The following is an 18,625-nucleotide window of genomic DNA, read 5'->3' as shown; positions in this document are numbered from 1 at the left end:
ACATAATTCCTTTCTTCGTTTAAGTGTGCGATACAGAAAGTTGTTCTTTCGTTCAGATAAATGATGCGTTTAGTTTCACATTCGAATATAAATCTACGGGAAAGTTGCAAATTCTCAGTACTCATGAAAAGGTTTTTCAATAACAATGCTTTTAATTGCATAATCATCGTTTTCCAAATATCAATGCACTTGGCAGCCCTGAACACCCAAAAAAATCAAAACACGAACATCTGTGTATCGCTTTTCCACAGGGCGAATTTGTCGATATTAGTACCGGGAAATTGCGTTTATCGTACGCCCTTCTCAAAAATCGATTCTGTTCTCCCATGGTTTGAGGTTAGGGCTGAGGCCTCCTGTTAAGGTGGTGTTCGTTTAGAACTGTCAATATATCCTAATAGTTGTTGTTTTTTGGAACGTTTTGTGATGGGCGGTAATTGGTATGTAAACAAAAGTGATTTGTTTTTAACGCATATATTGTGTCAAATGTGTAAATTTTAAGTAACATTTAGTTTGATTATGTTAGAAAATGATGTTTTATCGCTGAAAGTAAACCGTTAGTTGAGGCTGTTTGCCGGGAATCATTATTTTGTCAGTCAACGCACTTTGTTTAATTTGTACAAAATTTACGGGAAAAAATTCACAAAATGGATTCTATTAAGATCCAAAATATGGTTTTGACAGCTCCTAACATGAAAATTACTAAAAAGAACCGTTTCCGTGGAAAAAGTCGAGTGGGCGGTAATAGGGCCAGTTGAACTCCCCCAAGTTTAGTTAATTATTTTGAAAAGCGTACATTTTTCGCATTCCACGAAATTTTTTATTGATAGTAGAGCAGTTTTGAGATGTATTGGAAAAGAAAGCGAATAAAAATCTGCCATCGTTTTTTTATTACACATGTTTGAAGTTGAAAAACCGCTTAACTGGGCGGTAGATGGTGACATGATGGTATATGAAATATTTCAATTGGTAAATAAAAATCAATAGATGAAATAAATTCAAATACGGTGGATTGAGTTTTAAGGTCGAGTGTGTCTTACGTTAGAAAAAAACAGTCTGTCGTTAATTAGTTTTCAGAAATTCAAAGCTAGGTCGAGTTTCATATTTTGTGTTTTGTTGCTGGATCTGGATACTGTAATCTGGAAGAGCATCAATTTTAAATGGTGTTCATATTTCATATTTAACATGGTGTTCATATATCAGATCATTTTTTTAAGTTTTCAAACATGCTAAATAAAATTTGTTACCTTTGATCACCGTTAGAACATTGTGGTATAATTTGTATTGGGCTAAGGTCATCATTCAACTAAATTAAATAGATTTTTTCATCGCAACTAACGAATTATCTGAAAAATAGGGGAGATGAGGGCATAATGAGCACCCAGGGCATAATGAGCACTCCTTTTTTCTACATAAGTACGTATTTTCTTAAACAAATTTCAATGAGGACTTGTTTCGTACTACCCATAGTATTAATTTTTCACCAAAAAAGAAATATCCTTTTCATCTTTACAGAAATATTAAATAATAACCGGCTAGGTTCTCAAGTGACGAAAATATTATAATTTTTGAGCACCACCAAATAAGCTTTTATGACCTTTAAATCATCTTAATCTGAAATGTACGCACTGCAACATGATCTACACATTGTTTCTCAATTTTCAACATCATAAAATTTTTGATTTTTCACTTTAATCAATTTTAAAACGCGTTTTTACTTTAATTTGTTCACTAGAGGCGAACAGAGCACTTTCAATGAAGGCATAATGAGCATTTTCTGCCGGGGAATTTCGCAGCGAATTCAACTCGATGAAGTCAACTGAATAATAGAGCTACAGCTTGGCTTGTTTCGTCTGTCGATTTGGCCTATTGGTTAGGTGTCGGAGAGGTAATCAGAAGACTCGAATTCGATTCCTGTTCGAGGGGATTTTTTTTTTGCACATACCATTCATGATTGATTTTATTTATTGTTACATTATACGGTTAATAGCATCAAAACATAATGTATGAGCATGTGTCAATTCTTTGAATTCTACAAACAGACCTAGATTATTTTGTTATTGCTTTGTTTGATGAATCTACGCCTCACCGTTTAGTGCAATCATGATCATGAATGATAAATGAAAAAAAAATCACCTCCACCAGGAATTGAACTCGAGCCTACTGATTACCTCTCCGACATCTAACCAATAGGCCAAATCGTCAGACGATACAAGTCAAGCTGTAGTTCTATTACTCAATTGACTTCATCGAGTCGAATTTGCTGCTAGATTCCCCGGCAGAAAATGCTCATTATGCCTTCATTAATGGTGCTCATACTGCCTCGGGGGGTTTCTCATTATGCCTCTACAGTGACTGGTTTTCAGCTTTTGGCAAAAATTTTTAAAATGCATTTTTAAACGTTTTTATCTACTTTTTCAAGTTTCATCCAATTAGGCAATAGACTATTTGAGTGTCTGAACACGAAACAATGATGTGAAGCACATATTACAGCTGTTCTCTATGGTTAAATAAGCATTTTCCTTAAGGTGGCCATTATGCCCCCATCTCCCCTACTGCATTGCTGGGAAGGTTCGCTTTGCTTCTGTTCTTCAAAGACGTCTTCGACAATTTGAAGAAAAACAAAACAACCCGAAACTACACATTTGATAGGTACAATGGAAACTGTAAGTCCACTATAAAACTTACTTGTAAAACGACGTTATGTTCTGTAAACTACTTAAAAACTTCTATAACACTTGTAAGATTTAAATGGTCCCTTTTCAAGGGGGTTAAACATGAAGTTTTTAGTTACTTATACAATCATATGGTATCATAAGGGTCCAACCAAAAATAGTTTCTAGAAGGTCATTGCTTCTTACGGAAAAAAAATATTCATATTTTGTTCTGATAACTGGTTCGGAAATGTGTTTTTCTAAGTAAGACATTCTGGCACAGTAACAAGATCTATGTAATGGCTTAATCTGATTAAAAGGCACAAGGTCATTATAATTTAATCGATCTTTTGACTTCTCATTTAATCGATCTTTATTATTCCAGTCGTCTATGTAAGTGTTTGATATAACATTTTATTACAATAACCAGCTGACACGACACCGTTTGCTTAGCAATGGAATTTTAACAAATATATTAGTAATGTAAGTAGAGGGTGAATGGTAATTTATTTCATGAAATTGGATTTGTACTGAAAAAAGTAAACAATCGGGAAAGATTTCGACCTGTTTTCGTAATCTTTCTGTCAAATTATATTGAGTGGATCGTAACCCTGTCGTGGTGTGCCGAAGTGACGTATAGGCCATTTTTTGTTTTCGCCAACAAGAGTGTTTTTCTCTTTTTCATCGTTTTCTACTTTCCAGGACTTTTCATGCACGGAAAAATTGAGTTACTTATAAAATGTATTTCGATTACACCTTCATTATAACTAATCGGTTGTTGCTCAAAATTTGTGTTTCCTCAATTCAATTTTGGGTAGTTATGGGTTGCCAATATACATATGTGAACTAAAATTCGATTACGCAGCTATGTATAAAAAGTTTGTTGCACTCATCCGAAAAAGAAACGTTAAATTCACCTTGATTTTCACGTAGGCGCTCATTACGTGAATTTTGGCTTGACTTACGTGAATCACCTAGAAGCTAATACAAATTCATTTGATGCGTACGTGAAATTCACATAGCCGTTCGCTGTCAAAACAAAGACACATTCGATTTACGTGAAAATCCAGTGATGCACCAAGTACAAAGGGATTTGGTGCATTCTATGTGATGTTCACATAGCTCTGAATAACTTATTCACGTAAAATCTATGTGAAAGAATACAGTATTCAATATGGCGCGGATCCAACAGTTTGTGCTATTAGAAAGAGAAATTCTAGGTGATGGAGAAGCTGCATGATTACATGTGAGTAGTAAAAGTTTGATTGTATACCTATTCGTTATTTTTAATATTCTGCAATTTTATTTTACAGAATTTGAAATTGGGAGGACGGACGGACAGAATTACTATTGAGGCAACCAAGTAAAAATTTCGCGAAGATTTTATTTTTCTCTGTTCAATAACAAGTGACGTGCTAGTAATGGATAAAATAATAAGTGAAGTGTAAACAGTGGTGTAAATTCTATAGTGAAAATGAAAAGTGTTTCGTGTATTGGAATTAATAAAATGAACTGCAAAATCAGCACGTTTTTATTTATAAGATCCGAAAAAGTTATTACGTTCATATTTCCATGAAATCTACGTGAATCGCATGTGGCAGAACGAATCCTTTTTCACATGCGATCTACGTTTCTTTCACACACAACTCATATGAAAATTACGTGAATTCTGCTTGCTGCGCGAGCTTTGTTTGCTACCTGAAATTCACGTAGATTTCACGTGATTTTCATGGTGGCAAAAATCTATGTACATTTTCACGTAGCGTTCATGTGAAAAGTTTTTTCGGTGTGTTGTTGGAAATCTACGGGGATGTCAAAATTTATCCAAAAAGCTTTCGGTAGCCACTGGTAGTTGACCGCAAGCAATTTTAGTTTTCAATTGAATTGCTCAATTCGTTAACGAAAGTCATTAAATTTGGGATCATTGGTCTTTCGTTTGCTCAATGATTTATTTTGAGCCGAATCCAGTACTGCATCGAAAAATAACTAGAAAAAAGGGTAAGTAAAACTAAAAAAATTGAATCTTTTGTCATCCGGCAAAGAAGAAGCTTTGCGGAAGAATAAAAAAAATTATCACTTAAGTGATAACTAATTAGTTTATCGCATTTCAGAATTTGGCCGATATAACTTCAGAATTGGAAAAAGTTATCGACTGTACTGGAGGAATGGAAAGTTCCGCTTTTGTAAACAACACTATCTCTAAAAATTTGACCATTGATGGTGATTCAGCTCAAATGGCCGTAAACGATGGATCACAGGCAGCTTTCCATCGAGATCTCAAATGTCGAAACTCATATTGTTTTTCCTCGGGCGGTTGAAGCAGATTCAAAATATATCATCATGATCAGCAGAAATTGCAACGTTCCGAGAGTTGACGAAGGTTTTGCGACGGAATTAGGAATAGAGGAATAGAGGAATACAGCATATAGGTATATAATTTTTAACATAATTTATTGTTACATCCAAATAATTGATTCTAGAACATAACCGAATTTATTCTATTTCATATTTCTAAGCGTTGGGAACCAAAAAAATTAAACATGAAAGTACCGAATTAAGAATTTAAAAATGTCTCATTCCCATCAATAATATGTCTGTCGTCCAGGACGCAATGCACTGGGTTGGGGGGGGGGGGGGGGGGGGGGGGCGCAAGTATTGCTTTTATTACCACCATTTATGTTTCATGTATTTGATCATAAATAATGTTCCTAATAATTATACAAAAAGTTGAAAACATTAAAAATTGTCTCATGTACACTCAATTATGAATGTTTGTTTGTTGTGCTTGAAATTGAATAATAACATTTTCATTCATTCAACAGGTAAAATACGTTAACTACGGGGAATATGTCTTCGAGAGCAAAATTCGACGAGCTGCTTCCTCTTTATCAACCGGATAAGGATGCGCCAAAATTACCCCTGTCTGGAGCTATCCGATGTGCATAGCATAAGGTATAAACACCGGGAGAATCGAGATGCTGTTATTCCTTTCTGCATAAGCTGTCGCAAGACGCCGGCTGCTTGCTTTTAATTGATACGTAAATATTTGCAATGCAATTCTGATGAAAACAACTCATTTGTTTTTTTATATTTTAGTGGCGCTACTGCATCCGATAAGATGACCTGGGAAAGCTGAGTGTTCAGCTAAAAGAACGGCACCGGAGAATATTTTCCTTATCGGGACACGGTCCGAGGTCGCGATTGTGGTATCCTGAGGCACGAGATAAACTGCCCGAGTATAAACGACTATAAAAAGCTGGCATAGTCGAGAGCAGAGGCTCATCCTCGTCTATGCTGATGATATCCTTCTGATATCAACGTCTCTTTTTGCCCGTCTTACTCGTAAGAGATTACAATCAGCTTTAGACATTGTAGCAAATTGGGCACCGACAGTCGGATTTATTTTCTCCCCAGACAAATCCAAACTCCTCCACCTTGGTCCCAATAGAAAGAAACTCCAAAAACTCCCTCCGGTAAAATTTTTTGACCAAACCATTCCACTAGTCCACTCCACCCGTCTTCTTGGGGTTTGGATTGACGATCGCCTTTCATTTAGAGTTCATCTTGACCAAATTAGAAAAAACGCTACTAACAAAATCAACTTACTCCGCATCCTTAGCAAATCACCTAGTATGGCAAATCGAGATTCACTCTCACGGTTCTTACATGGATGGCTACTGCCGTCTACCCTCTATGGTATAGGCTTCGTAAGTCGAGCAGGTCCACTCCTATACGAAAAACTTGAACCGTTATACAATAACTGCATTAGAACCATTAGCTCTGCCTTCTGTACCAGCCCAATAACTTCATTAATGGCGGAAAGTGGTCAGGTTCCATTTAACTATCTGATTGCCAAACACTTGACTTGCAAGTCCTTGCGATGGCTTGCCATCGGCGGCAATAGTGATTCCCCCATGATACACCGCAATAACGTAATACTAAGCGATCTCATCAACACACCTATTCCCACTATCTCACAAAGAAGAAAAACGTCATTCAAATATTGGACTGAGGAAACTCCTCCCGTAGATCTCTCTTTGTCTAACAAAATTAAAGCCGGTCAACATCCACTAACCGTTTTGCCACATTTCCATACCTTAGTTGAAACAAAATACAACGATAGTCCCCATATCTACACCGACGGTTCTAAGACCATAGATGGCAGGGTAGGTTGTGGTATTCACGACACGATTAACAACAGATCTATTGCTCTACCACATCAGTGCTCGGTATTCAGCTCTGAAGCTTTCGCTCTGTTAGATGCACTCAAGAACACTCAGACTTCTAGCCCACCTATAATATTCTCCGACTCAGCGAGTGTTCTTAAAGCGGTCTCCGGGGGAAATATCAAACATCCCTGGATAACATATATTTCGGAAGAGGCCTTGAAAAGAAAAGCAACCCTCGTCTGGATACCTGGCCATTCAGGTATTCCCGGTAACGTCGCCGCCGAGGCGCCTGGCGCCTGGAATCGCTCTAACACGACTCCGAATCGGTCATACCAGATTAACCCATTCCTACCTCCTCGAAAAAGACAACCCACCCATGTGCCCTTCTTGCCATTGTATCATCTCTGTACGCCACCTCCTCATTGACTGTCTTATATACTCCCCTCAAAGAGCAGCATGCCAATTGGGCAATAGTATTCGCCAAGTGCTATCGAATTGTCCTTCTGAAGAGAAGAAACTCATCAACTTTCTCCAAAACACCGGTCTTCTCAAAGAAATATAATCCCTTCACCCTTAATTTCCCCTCACCCTTTTCCCTTCCTAAACCTCCAAAAAACAATCAAATCCCAAAAAAAAAAAATAAAATAAAATAAAAAACAAAACAAAAAAAAAACAAAAAATAACAAAAAAAAACAAAAAAAAACAAAAAAAAAACAAAAAAAAAATAAAAATAAAAATAAAAATAAAAAACAAAATAAAAAAAAAAGAAAAAAAAAACGGAAGAAGAAAAACACACACAGAAACATAAGGATTAAAACCAACTACTAGATTATACCTAGGGTAGAGGACCCTAAGACAACGGCTTAAGGAAGCTTTTTCATTATTTCAATAGAATTGCCTTCCACGCTATTTTAAAACTAATGTTTAGTAATTGTACTATATTTCTAATACTGTTTTATGAAACTATGAAGGAAATAGATCAATCCATTACGTACTTTTTAGTCAATTTATGATTTATTTTCCTCATTCATGTTCCTTTATTGTCGTACCAGGTTCCTAATTCCGTCGTACAAGGAGACCGAAATTGTCTCAATTTATTCCACCCTCTTCAGAAATACATTTAAAATTTTGCGGTTGCGGTTCATGCAATTGGCATTAGCTTACATCGAACGGATCAACCGCACAGGATAACAGCAGAAGTTCTTTCAAGTAACCAGTCGCAATAAGCCATGAAACTAGGATAGCTTTATTGTGAACAGGTCTACCATTGCTTGGCTAATGCATCTGCAGGCAGAAAAATATTATACCTTCTATTCAATTATACCGAAATTGTCTCAAACTATTCCTCCCTCATGAGGTATAGATTTGAAATTTTGCGATTGCGGTTCATGCAAATGCTATTATTTACGTTGCACGGATCAACCGCGCAGGATAACGGCAAAGTTCGAATGAGCTCTTAAGCGGGCCATAGACTACACAAATTGGCCTGTACAAATTCGATGATTCCGCGTCGATTGTTTGATCTATGCTCGCCCACACACTATACAAACATATTTCACGCGAACACAAATGATTGCTGGCGAAAACAGCAACAGCAACAAAAAAAAACCATCTCCACCCCGGGTGGGAGAATGTTTTGTACAAAATATTTCGATCCCGACCGATTTTACTCCAACCGCTTTAGCGCTCATTCAAGCAGTGCCATACACTATGCAAATCGTGCTCACAGCGACAAAATTTCATCGAATTTCATCGCATTTGTACAAATGTTGTGTAGTCTGTGGCCCGCTTTAGTCGCAATAAAATTGTCTTGCCAAGAAATCTCAAGGTAGCGTTATTGTAGCTAGGTACCATTGCTTGGCTAAGGCAATTGCAGGCAGCGCAATATTAGACCTTACAAATTGAATCCACCCTGCAAATGTATTTTCTACCAACACACTCTCCAACGGACAGGGCTGCCATGATCCAGGATTTGTCTGTAAGATAAAATTTCATAACATTCATACATACATTTAATACAAATTACAATGCACAAATTTACACAGAAACTACCCATATTTAAAGAACATCAACATTTTTAATAGAACTATATGTTTTTCTACGTAATGAGACTGAATAGTAAGACATTTGAGGAGAGGCAGAATCACATTTGCGTTTTGTCAACATGTGTATTCTTATACATGTGGGAACCCTGGCGAAGGATATCGAAACAAAGCAACTCCACGTTGATGCGTGTAATGCGCATTAGACTGGTTCAGCTCATCTATTCGAGTTTTTTTTACGAGCGATAAAACTTTTCGACTTTTTAATTCAAACTGTAATTTGTCAAAAATGACAAAACATCTTTTGTTGAAAATTCACTGAGAATTTATAAAATATGAAGCAAACATGAGTCAATTTTTAAAACTTATATGGTAGGAATCAGCATAAAAAAGGGGTTCGATTTTGTTTTATTTTGAACGACTTTATGTACAAAAAATCATATCTTCCGAGTTTTATTATCCAAACTTGTATTGAGATCCAAACCAGAGACTTGTGAACTCTTATTTCAAAGTTTAAATTATTCATTCATCTAAATTCTCTTGTCATTTTGAACTTCAACGGGAGTTTTTTGCATCGATTTTCCCTGCATCGTCAAAATTCAATAGAAATCAGGTTATCGGTCCAGGAATTGATTTTTTTCCTCGAGTAGTTATTGATTCCCATTTAGAGAATTTCTGAAAACTGGAGAAGTTTAAGTTTTAGTTTTCAAGGATCTCCCAGTGAACATTCTGTAGAGCAAAGCGTTTGGTCGTATGCAACATATTGCAGTTTGAATGAAAGAAGTTGAAAAAGTCTTATTTTCATATAATTGATGTATCTAATGTTTCAAATATTTGAGAGAGGTTTACTGCCCTTCTAAGCAAGATTGTCCCATGTGGAAAAACGAGCAAGCGAGAAAAACGCGATTGAAATTTTGATCTATTTTTTCGGATTTTCGTTAAATTTAGGGCTCTTCCGCACCTTTCATGCATATTGTTTTTGTAGTTGGTCAATTTACATTGGACTACTACTCTACTCTATACTTACTTTTTGATTTTTTTTCCCTCAAAGCAGAGGATAATCGTCAAAAACGCTTCGTGTGACACTTTTGCGTAGAATATGAGCGTGTTTTTTTTTGTTTCTATGGAAAAACTGTCACACGAGCTCTTTTTTCTTCTTTGTTATTGTGCGGGAACGGGAAGAATTTTAAAGTGTTCCGGAAAAAAATTATAATTGAGCGTTCAAAACTATAGATAAGATGAGTGCATTATTGATGCTGAAGGTTTACGGTTTGGAGTCAAGTTTAGAGAACAGTGACAGACATGGTACTGCAGTAATGACGATTTCCTCGGATTCAATGACACCGAAATCAGAATTGGATCAGAACGGTTCTTAAAATGTTTTTATAAGTTTAAGGATGATCCGAATGAATCCGATTCAAGTTTTGTTTTAAACTTTTTTTTAGAACCATGAAAGAAATTGTCGAGGAAGATTCTACGCGAAAGCGCAATATTGTGCATCGATTAATTGTTTTCCTGTGGATGCCGGAAGCATTGTCATAACCATATTAGCTGGGATAATCGAGCTTGTTTGAATAACGTATTCTGGAGCTTCGATAACGTAGGCCAAAAAATACTTTAAGTATCCGTAAATATATGCTTATTATGAGGAACCAAAAATAAGACAAAATGATGGATCTGAACCGGAAGTGGAAAAAAAGCTTTCACTGAAGTGACCCACTCTCCCTTGTCCATCCCTGTAACGTTCATTCAAAAAAAAAAAAATAAATACTTTTAACGTTCAACATTACAGTACTATGTGTCACTAAAGCGATTTTTGAGGAATTCTGTTACAGTCGAGTGGTTTTTTGAAGAGTTTTTTCTCAGTGGGACATTCTTGCGTAGAAACATAAACATAGAGACAACCACCTAGATGAAAATTTCGTAGATGTTCAGAACAAAGTATACTTTTTTGTGTTTGTATTCGAAAGATAACACCATAATAAGCAGTTTCCAGCAAAAAAGTGAAAATGACCCAAAAGTCACATGGGACATTCTTGCGTAGAACGGCTGTTTAGTGTCATCAGATAATCGAACCAAAAATAATCAAATCTTAAAATATAAAATTATGAAATTATGCACGGTACTGGTAGTAAATAATTTGTAAAACACCAACCACTTAGCTAAGAAAGCCATCAATTCTTTGTTCATTTAAAACCATGCATTATAAGCAATGCTGAATATATTCAAGTAATTTATTAATATAAAAAGACTTTTTGCACTTATCTCCCAGCGCATCTAGTTCCTAGCTTCAAAATTACTTTATTGTGGAGTGATTACTTAGAACTCAATTATGTTCATTCTCTATGAGTCCGACTGTGATCAGCAAAAAATAGTAAAAATGAACCGGTCTAATTCCAATTCTTGCAAAACGGTTTCCTACTCCTGTCGCAAAATTACGACGAATTATGGGCGCCGAGTGATTCGATTTCAATCGAATATTGACAAATTTATATAGTTCAGATTAGTTTGAAATCATTTTCTAATTCTAATTCAACACTTTTCTGTTGAATTTGAGGATTTTGATTGTTATATGCATTGACAGGAAGCGTTAAAACAAAGAAACACGTTGGGGGGATCACTAAGTTCGTCTTTCAATATGGCGGAGTGTGCCAATAATTAATTTCACTTCGAGATTTCAAAATCAAATATCTCAAAAAAAATTTTAAAAGTGACAAATTTGTGATAGAAAATAAATTCACAGGCGTAAGTTTATCATGTGAAGTAGTCTATTAAAGTGGAAAGTGATTTTTCGGTTCTAAAACATGCATTCATGAATTAAGACGAATAAGAGGGATACGACGGAGGAGGGTACACCTACCCTATCTCTTGTTACTCATATATCCGGACATATCTACCGTCCTTCGAATTTGTTTCCTAGCCTATCCGGACCTGTGTGCCGTTCGAACAATTTGTTTCTGTTATATCCGGACTTGACTGCCATCAGGACTACCTGTTTACTCTAAAACCGGACTTATGTACCGTAAGAGAAATCAGTCTTGGTATATCTGGACTTGGCTTCCGTTAAAATAAATTGTTCACTTATCAGCCGGACTTGTGTGCCGTACTTGGAAACATTTCGATAATGCTTAAGAACAAGAAATATAGGAAAAGGGAAGAATGCCACAGTGTGGTAAATTCCTGGAAAAAAAAAAGAGCAGAGGCTCAGTCTGGAGAGAACCGACGAACGGTCCAGAACGGGAATATCACATTGGCGACCGAAACAGGAGCGCTGCTCTCCCATGGAGTAGGAGTTTAGTTTAGTTAGAAAGAGTTTTTGTTTCATCCCAGGGAGAGACAGCGAGGGAGTGTTGGCGAGAGCACGATGATGCTAAGTCGATGGAGCGAGGACGATAGTGCTAAAGTGATAATTACAGGATGAGATATTTTAAGGGATGATCTCAAAGATTTCGTGGTTGAGAATTGTGGGTGATGCGTTGTGCAAAGCGCTGAAATGCGCTAGGCGCTACAATACTCGTGGTATTGCTGTGCACAAATGCTGGCTGTTGGAGTTAACACGATGTCACCGTGCGTAGAGTGCGTAGAGTTTCAAGAAGATACGACGCAGTTACAGATGGGCAGAAAGATGCAAAGAAGTTTAACACTAGTCCGAGTAAAGCTCATGGCAGTGTTTATAATTACAGTCGGGTCAAGCCCAAGGCGCAATTAATTGAAAATGCAAACCTGAATCAGAGTATCAGCTCAAGATCAGGCAGATACAGTTAAATCCTGAATCCGAGTATCGGCTCAAGGTCAGGTAGAATAATAAATTGCCAAAATCCTGAATCTGAGTATAAGCTCATGGTCAGGTACAATCATAAATTGCCAAAATCCTGAATCTGAGTATAAGTTCATGGTCAGGTGAAGAACGGCAAAATAAATGAATAAAGAAAGCTTAAACCTTATTACGAGTTTAAGTTCATGGTCAAGTGTAGGGGCATGGAGAATGAAATGGGAAATGAGAAAAGCAACTGAAAAAATGAGGAAAATAACGTGAGACGATAAGAGATTGTAAAAAAATACCAGTAATTTTGATGGATAACAAAACGATGAAAAATGAAAAATTATATGAGAGAAGAAACAAATAAATGCTGAGGAGATGGCGAAGGCTGAATAAAGCCTGGAAGAGAGGGGAGGATATGATAGTGAAGATGACGTTATTTGTAGATGATGGGAAAAGAAAGATGATGCAGAAAAAATAAGATTATGAAAGGAGAAATATAAAGTAACTATATAAAGAAGGAGTATTATAACTATAGTAATGGCTGAAAAAGATAATCATTAAACTACAATTGAAAAATAGAAAAATTGAGGAAGGAAATACAATAATAACGACTCTTGAGAAAGACTGGTAATTGCATGTGTGATGAATAATTCTGAACAGCGAAAACTTGATATAATAGAAGACAATGAAACACATGTATACATTGAGCGGAGACGGAAACAACTGATTGAAGAGAAGTATTTTGACTTTTTTTTTTTTTTTTTTTTTCCGGGATTTTCATCCCTTAGGATGATTCATCCCTTTTCCTTCCGTGGCTTGTAGTTGTATTTTTTTTGTGGTTTTTTTTTTGTAGTTTTTTTTTGTGTTTTTTTTTTGTAGTTTTTTTTTTGTGTTTTTTTTTTGTTTGTTTGTTTTTTTTTTTTTGTTTTTTTTTTTTTTTTTTTTTTTTTTTTTTTTTTTTTTTTTTTTTTTTTTTTTTAATAATAAGGAAAGGAAAATACTAAGAAATAGATAGATAGGAAAGAGGATAGGACAGAATAAAGAATTCAGATTTCAGCAAATAAGTTACTCTTTCGGAGGAAGCTAATGACTTTTTCCTCTTCATTTGGGTCATTCGAAAGAATTTCCCGAAGGCTGTTTGAGAGATCACTGTCTGTTCGTTCTTGATGATAGATTTGGCACTGCACTAATATGTGCTTAACGGTTATCGGAACATTGCAGGCATGGCATACTGGAGGGTCCTCTTTCTCCATCAGATGACCATGGGTCAGCCTTGTATGCCCGATTCGCAATCGTGTCAGAGCACGCCGTTCGAGGAAAGCTTTTCGATCGGTCCAAGTTGAGGTGCAGTTCTTTATCTCTCTCAACTTGTTATCCCGACACCTGTTCCATTCATTGCTCCAGGTTATAGAGAGAAATTCTTTGAGCCAGTGAGAGACGTCTGGAGAAGGGATTGGTATGTTGGGTGGTTCTTGTTCACTACCTTCGGAAGCAAGACGGTCAGCAGCTTCGTTGCCCTGGATGCCGGCATGGCCGGGTATCCAGCATAGGGTAATGTTTTTCTGGACAGCATGATCGGATAGGTCACTTATCCATGGATGTTTTGTATTTCCGGCCAGAACGGCTTTCAATGCACTGGCCGAATCGGAAAAAATTACAGATCTTGGATGGGGGCAAAGGTCTTGTGCAGCTCTCAGGATGGCAAAGGCCTCTGAGCTAAATACAGAGCACTTGGGTGGTAAGGCAAGTGCTAGGCTAGCGTTGTTACTGAACACACCACATCCTGCACGACCATCAGTGGATTTTGATCCGTCAGTGTAAAATTTAGGAAGATGTTTATACTTTCTTTCTACAAGATGATGGAAAAATGACCGGGCAACTGCGGGACTGCCTCCGGCCCGTATTTTGGAAAGAAGGCTTAAGTCAACCTGCGGGATCGAAGAGTTAAATTTGCGGGACCTGGGTTCGGGGCGGGGTGCAATGTCAGGGAGAGACCCTTGGTATTTTTGTAAAAAGTTCCTGGCTCGCCTGACCAGAGGGACATCAGGGTCCCGACCATAGGATAACCAGCGGATAGCTTTGGCAGATAGGTTTTGGCAGAGGATGTATTCGAAGGGAACTTGTCCACTTTCAGCCATAAGGGACAGAATGGGACTACTTCTGAAAGCACCACTTATGATACGAACGGCTTGGTTGTATATTGGTTCAAGACTTTTTGCAATATGATCACCTCCAACACTAAAAATGCCGAAACCGTGAAGCATTGTTGGTAAAAGCCATCCGTGGAGAAATCGAAACAACGACACGCGGGATCCAGCACCACTGGCACTACAGACCTTTCTGAGAATGTTAAGTTTAGGAAAGGAAGCTTGACGAACTCTGTTACAATGACGTGAGAATCTAAGACGATCGTCCACCCAGACGCCCAAAATGCGAGCTCCGTGGACAAGAGGAATGGTCTTGTGGTCCATTACGAGGGGAAGCAGTCTGTTCAGTCTTCTTTTTTTGTGGCTAAAGTGCATTAGGCTAGACTTGTCGGGGGCAAAATTAAAACCCATAGTAGGGGCCCAGTTAGCTATTTTATCAACAGCGATTTGTAGACGTTTTCTGGTTAGCAGAGAAAAGGGGGAGATAGAAAAGAGGGTGATGTCGTCGGCATAAATCAGGATTTTGATGTTTTCTGGGACAATTTCAAAGAGCGATTGCATTCCAATGAGGAACAGAGTTGGGGCAATGACTGACCCCTGTGGTACGCCGTTTTCGATTACTCTGGACGAGGATAATTTGCCATCAATAAAGACTCTGGCTTTTCGTTCAGATAAGAAGCTTTGAATGAAGAGTCCCATTCTACCGAGGATTCCCCATTCTTTAATAGTGGATAGGATTTTGTGTCTGTAGATCCTATCAAAGGCCTTGGAAATATCTAAGGATAAGCACTCAACGTGGTGACGTCTTTCTCTGGCATCGTCTAGGATTTTTTCAAACATTGTAAGGTGGTCATCTGTTGAGCATCCTGGACGAAAACCATACTGTCGGGTGTCCAAAAGGTTTCTGGATTCAATAACGGACACAAGACGTCGCTTTACCATTCGCTCAAGAATTTTGCCTGAACAGTTCAAAAGGGTTATGGGGCGGAAACTGTTAATGAGGTGTAGGTCTTGTTGCGGTTTGGGGATGGGAATGATTAATCCTTCTTTCCATTGAACTGGAATTTCTCCGATATCCCATATTTTGTTCAGTATTCGAAGAAGATATGCTTTACCAACGGGGGGAAGGTTTTTTAATAGGGGATAGCCAATTTCGTCCTGTCCAGCCGATCGCCCCTTCACCTTTTGGAGGGCTACATCAAGTTCATGTGAGGTAAAATCGGAATTGTATTCAAGGATTAAGTCGGTTTTAAAATCAATGGGGGAGTTGCTGTTGTTGGAAGGGTCAGGGGATGAGATGGATGAGAAGTGTTGGCAAAAGGATTCGGCTAAAAGAGAGGGATCGTTTGAGTACTGTTGGTTAATCAGAAGCTGGAAGCGACTTGTGCGATTGGTGCCACTCAGGCGTTTAATCTTTTCCCACAGTTTGGCGGAAGGTGTGTCGGGATTGATTTCCTCGACAAATTCCCTCCAGCTGTTACTTTTAGCGGTTTTAATAGCTGCCCGGGCAGCTGAGCGTGCGGTCTTGTATTCATTAAGAGCTGTTTCTTTGTTGGGATGGTCAGCTGAGAGGCGTCTCAGCGCACGGAGTTTTTTCCGGCGTAGTTTTATGGCGTCCCGGACTTCGGGGCCCCACCATGGGACAGATCGTTTTCCAGGCACGCCAGTAGTTCGTGGTATGTGTAAAGCAGCTGTATCAAAAAGAAGTTGGGAAAAGGATTCAGGGGTGTGTTGGGGATCTCTATCAAGGGCTCGTTCGATATCAATTTGATACCCGACCCAATCGGCGTCTTCATACTTCCAACGCGGTCTTGTAGCTACTTTTGGAGCAGAGTGTTCGAGGGAAATTATTATTGGATAGTGATCGCTCCCATGGGTGTCATCAAGGACCCTCCAACTGAATTTTGAGGCGATGTGCCAGGAAACAAGGCTCAGATCTAAGGCAGAGGTGTTCCCGGTGGAGGGGTCAATTCTAGTAGGCAGGAGGTTATTTAGTATTGTTATGTTATTTGAATAACAGAAATTTTCTGTAAAAGAACCTTTTCTGTCTGTTCTGTGACAGCCCCAACTGGTGGAGTGTGAATTAAAGTCACCTAAGATGAGCACTGGTTGAGGAAGCTGTAGAAATATTTCTTCCATTTCTTTGGAGTAGTCATTGAAGGATTTTTCGGGTGAAACGTAGATCGATAGTACAGTTATTTCAAAGGGCGATTTAAGACGGATGCAGACTGCATTTAAAGGGGAATCAATGGGAATATTGGAGAAGGGGTAGCCAGTTTTAACAGCGATACCAGATCCTTGACCAAGGTTGGTATTCAATAAAAGTTTATATCCTTTGATAAACGTATCAGAGATTTGATTTGGATGAGCAAGGGTTTCTTGAAAGGCAAGGATAATAGGTGAGAACTCGTTGATCAGTAATGGAATTTCAAGAGCTCGTGCTCTTAGACCTCGTAGGTTCCACTGTAGAGCGAAAGGGGTTTTTCGTATTAGGGTGGGAGTTCTGGGGGAAGAGGAATCTGGGACATTGAGGGAGCTTGTTGTTTGTGAATTGATGTTCAAAGATAGGGCTTCGTAAGAGGGAACGTTATTCTGGAGGGATATATCTGGAGGATTGATATTTGATGTATCAGCCATGGTGTTAAAATAAGGGGTTTAAACTTACCAAGTTTTAGAAGGAAGCCTAGGAGGGTTCTTTACCACGGGGTCGTTCGGTTATGTTGGACTTACTGGTTGGGAGAGCCCGTTTCTTTTTTGGTGTCGTGGGTTTTTTCTGGGAATCAACAGATGATTTCTGGGAATCATCAGATGATTTCTGGGAGCCTCGGTTCCGTTTGGTTGTGGATCTGGTTGTAGATGAGGTGTTTTCGCTGGTTTCGGTCACCATGGTGGTGACAGAACTGTCAGAGGATTTGTTGTCGGTTTCGGAGTCAAAATCGGTCATAGGTTGGAGTTCGTTTAGGCGAGCAGTGAGAACGGCGATTTGTTGTTCCAACTGCAGAATGCGGGCATCCTTTTCATCTGCTGTGGCTTTTGGTTTGGTTATTACTAAACGCTGTTGGATCTTACTGGGGACGTTTTGGGCAGAGAGACATCGGGAACGAAATTCTTTAACCGCAGCTGCCTGAGAAATTCCCAGGTCAACCCGGATTCGGACAATTTCTTGCTCTTCTTGCTGGACAGGGCAAGAACGATCTCTGGCGGAATGCGAACCATCGCAATTAACACAGTGGGGAGTTTTCGGACAGTCAGGATGTGAGGGAGATTCCCCGCAAATTAGACATATTTCAGGATGCTTGCAACGAAGTTTGGTATGACCAAATTTGCCACACTTGAGACACATAAGTGGTCGAGGGTAATATGCCCGAGTTGGAACCCTAACGTAACCAAAATAAACGTGTGTAGGAGGAATTGTTCCTCTAAATGTAAGGACCATAGAGTTTGTTGGTTCCTCCTTGCCGTCAACTTTTTTCACAAAACGGTACACTTTTATTACATGTTGGTCGAGTAGATTATCGAGGATTTCCTTATCCGAAAGTCCAAAAACTTCCCGGCACGAAACTACGCGTTGGCAAGTGTTCAATGTAGGATGGGAGCTAACGGTGACGGGGGTTCCGTCAATAAGCTCCGTCATACGTTCCAATTTGCTGAACTGATCTGGGCTACGCACTTTTAGTAGATAACAATTACCACCATCGATAGGATTCGCACCATCGATTTTACCCACCGCACGATCGATAGATTTAGCAATTATAAATGGATTAGCTGGAAGTTTCACTTTATCGGCTGGTTTCATCAAAAGAAATTGCAAGTCTCCATGCAATCCATTTGGATCCATCCATGACGGGAGAGT

This window comes from Uranotaenia lowii, chromosome 3 (assembly GCF_029784155.1).
Source record: "Uranotaenia lowii strain MFRU-FL chromosome 3, ASM2978415v1, whole genome shotgun sequence".
NCBI lineage: Eukaryota > Metazoa > Arthropoda > Insecta > Diptera > Culicidae > Uranotaenia > Uranotaenia lowii.
Note: the sequence above shows the minus strand (reverse complement) of the source record.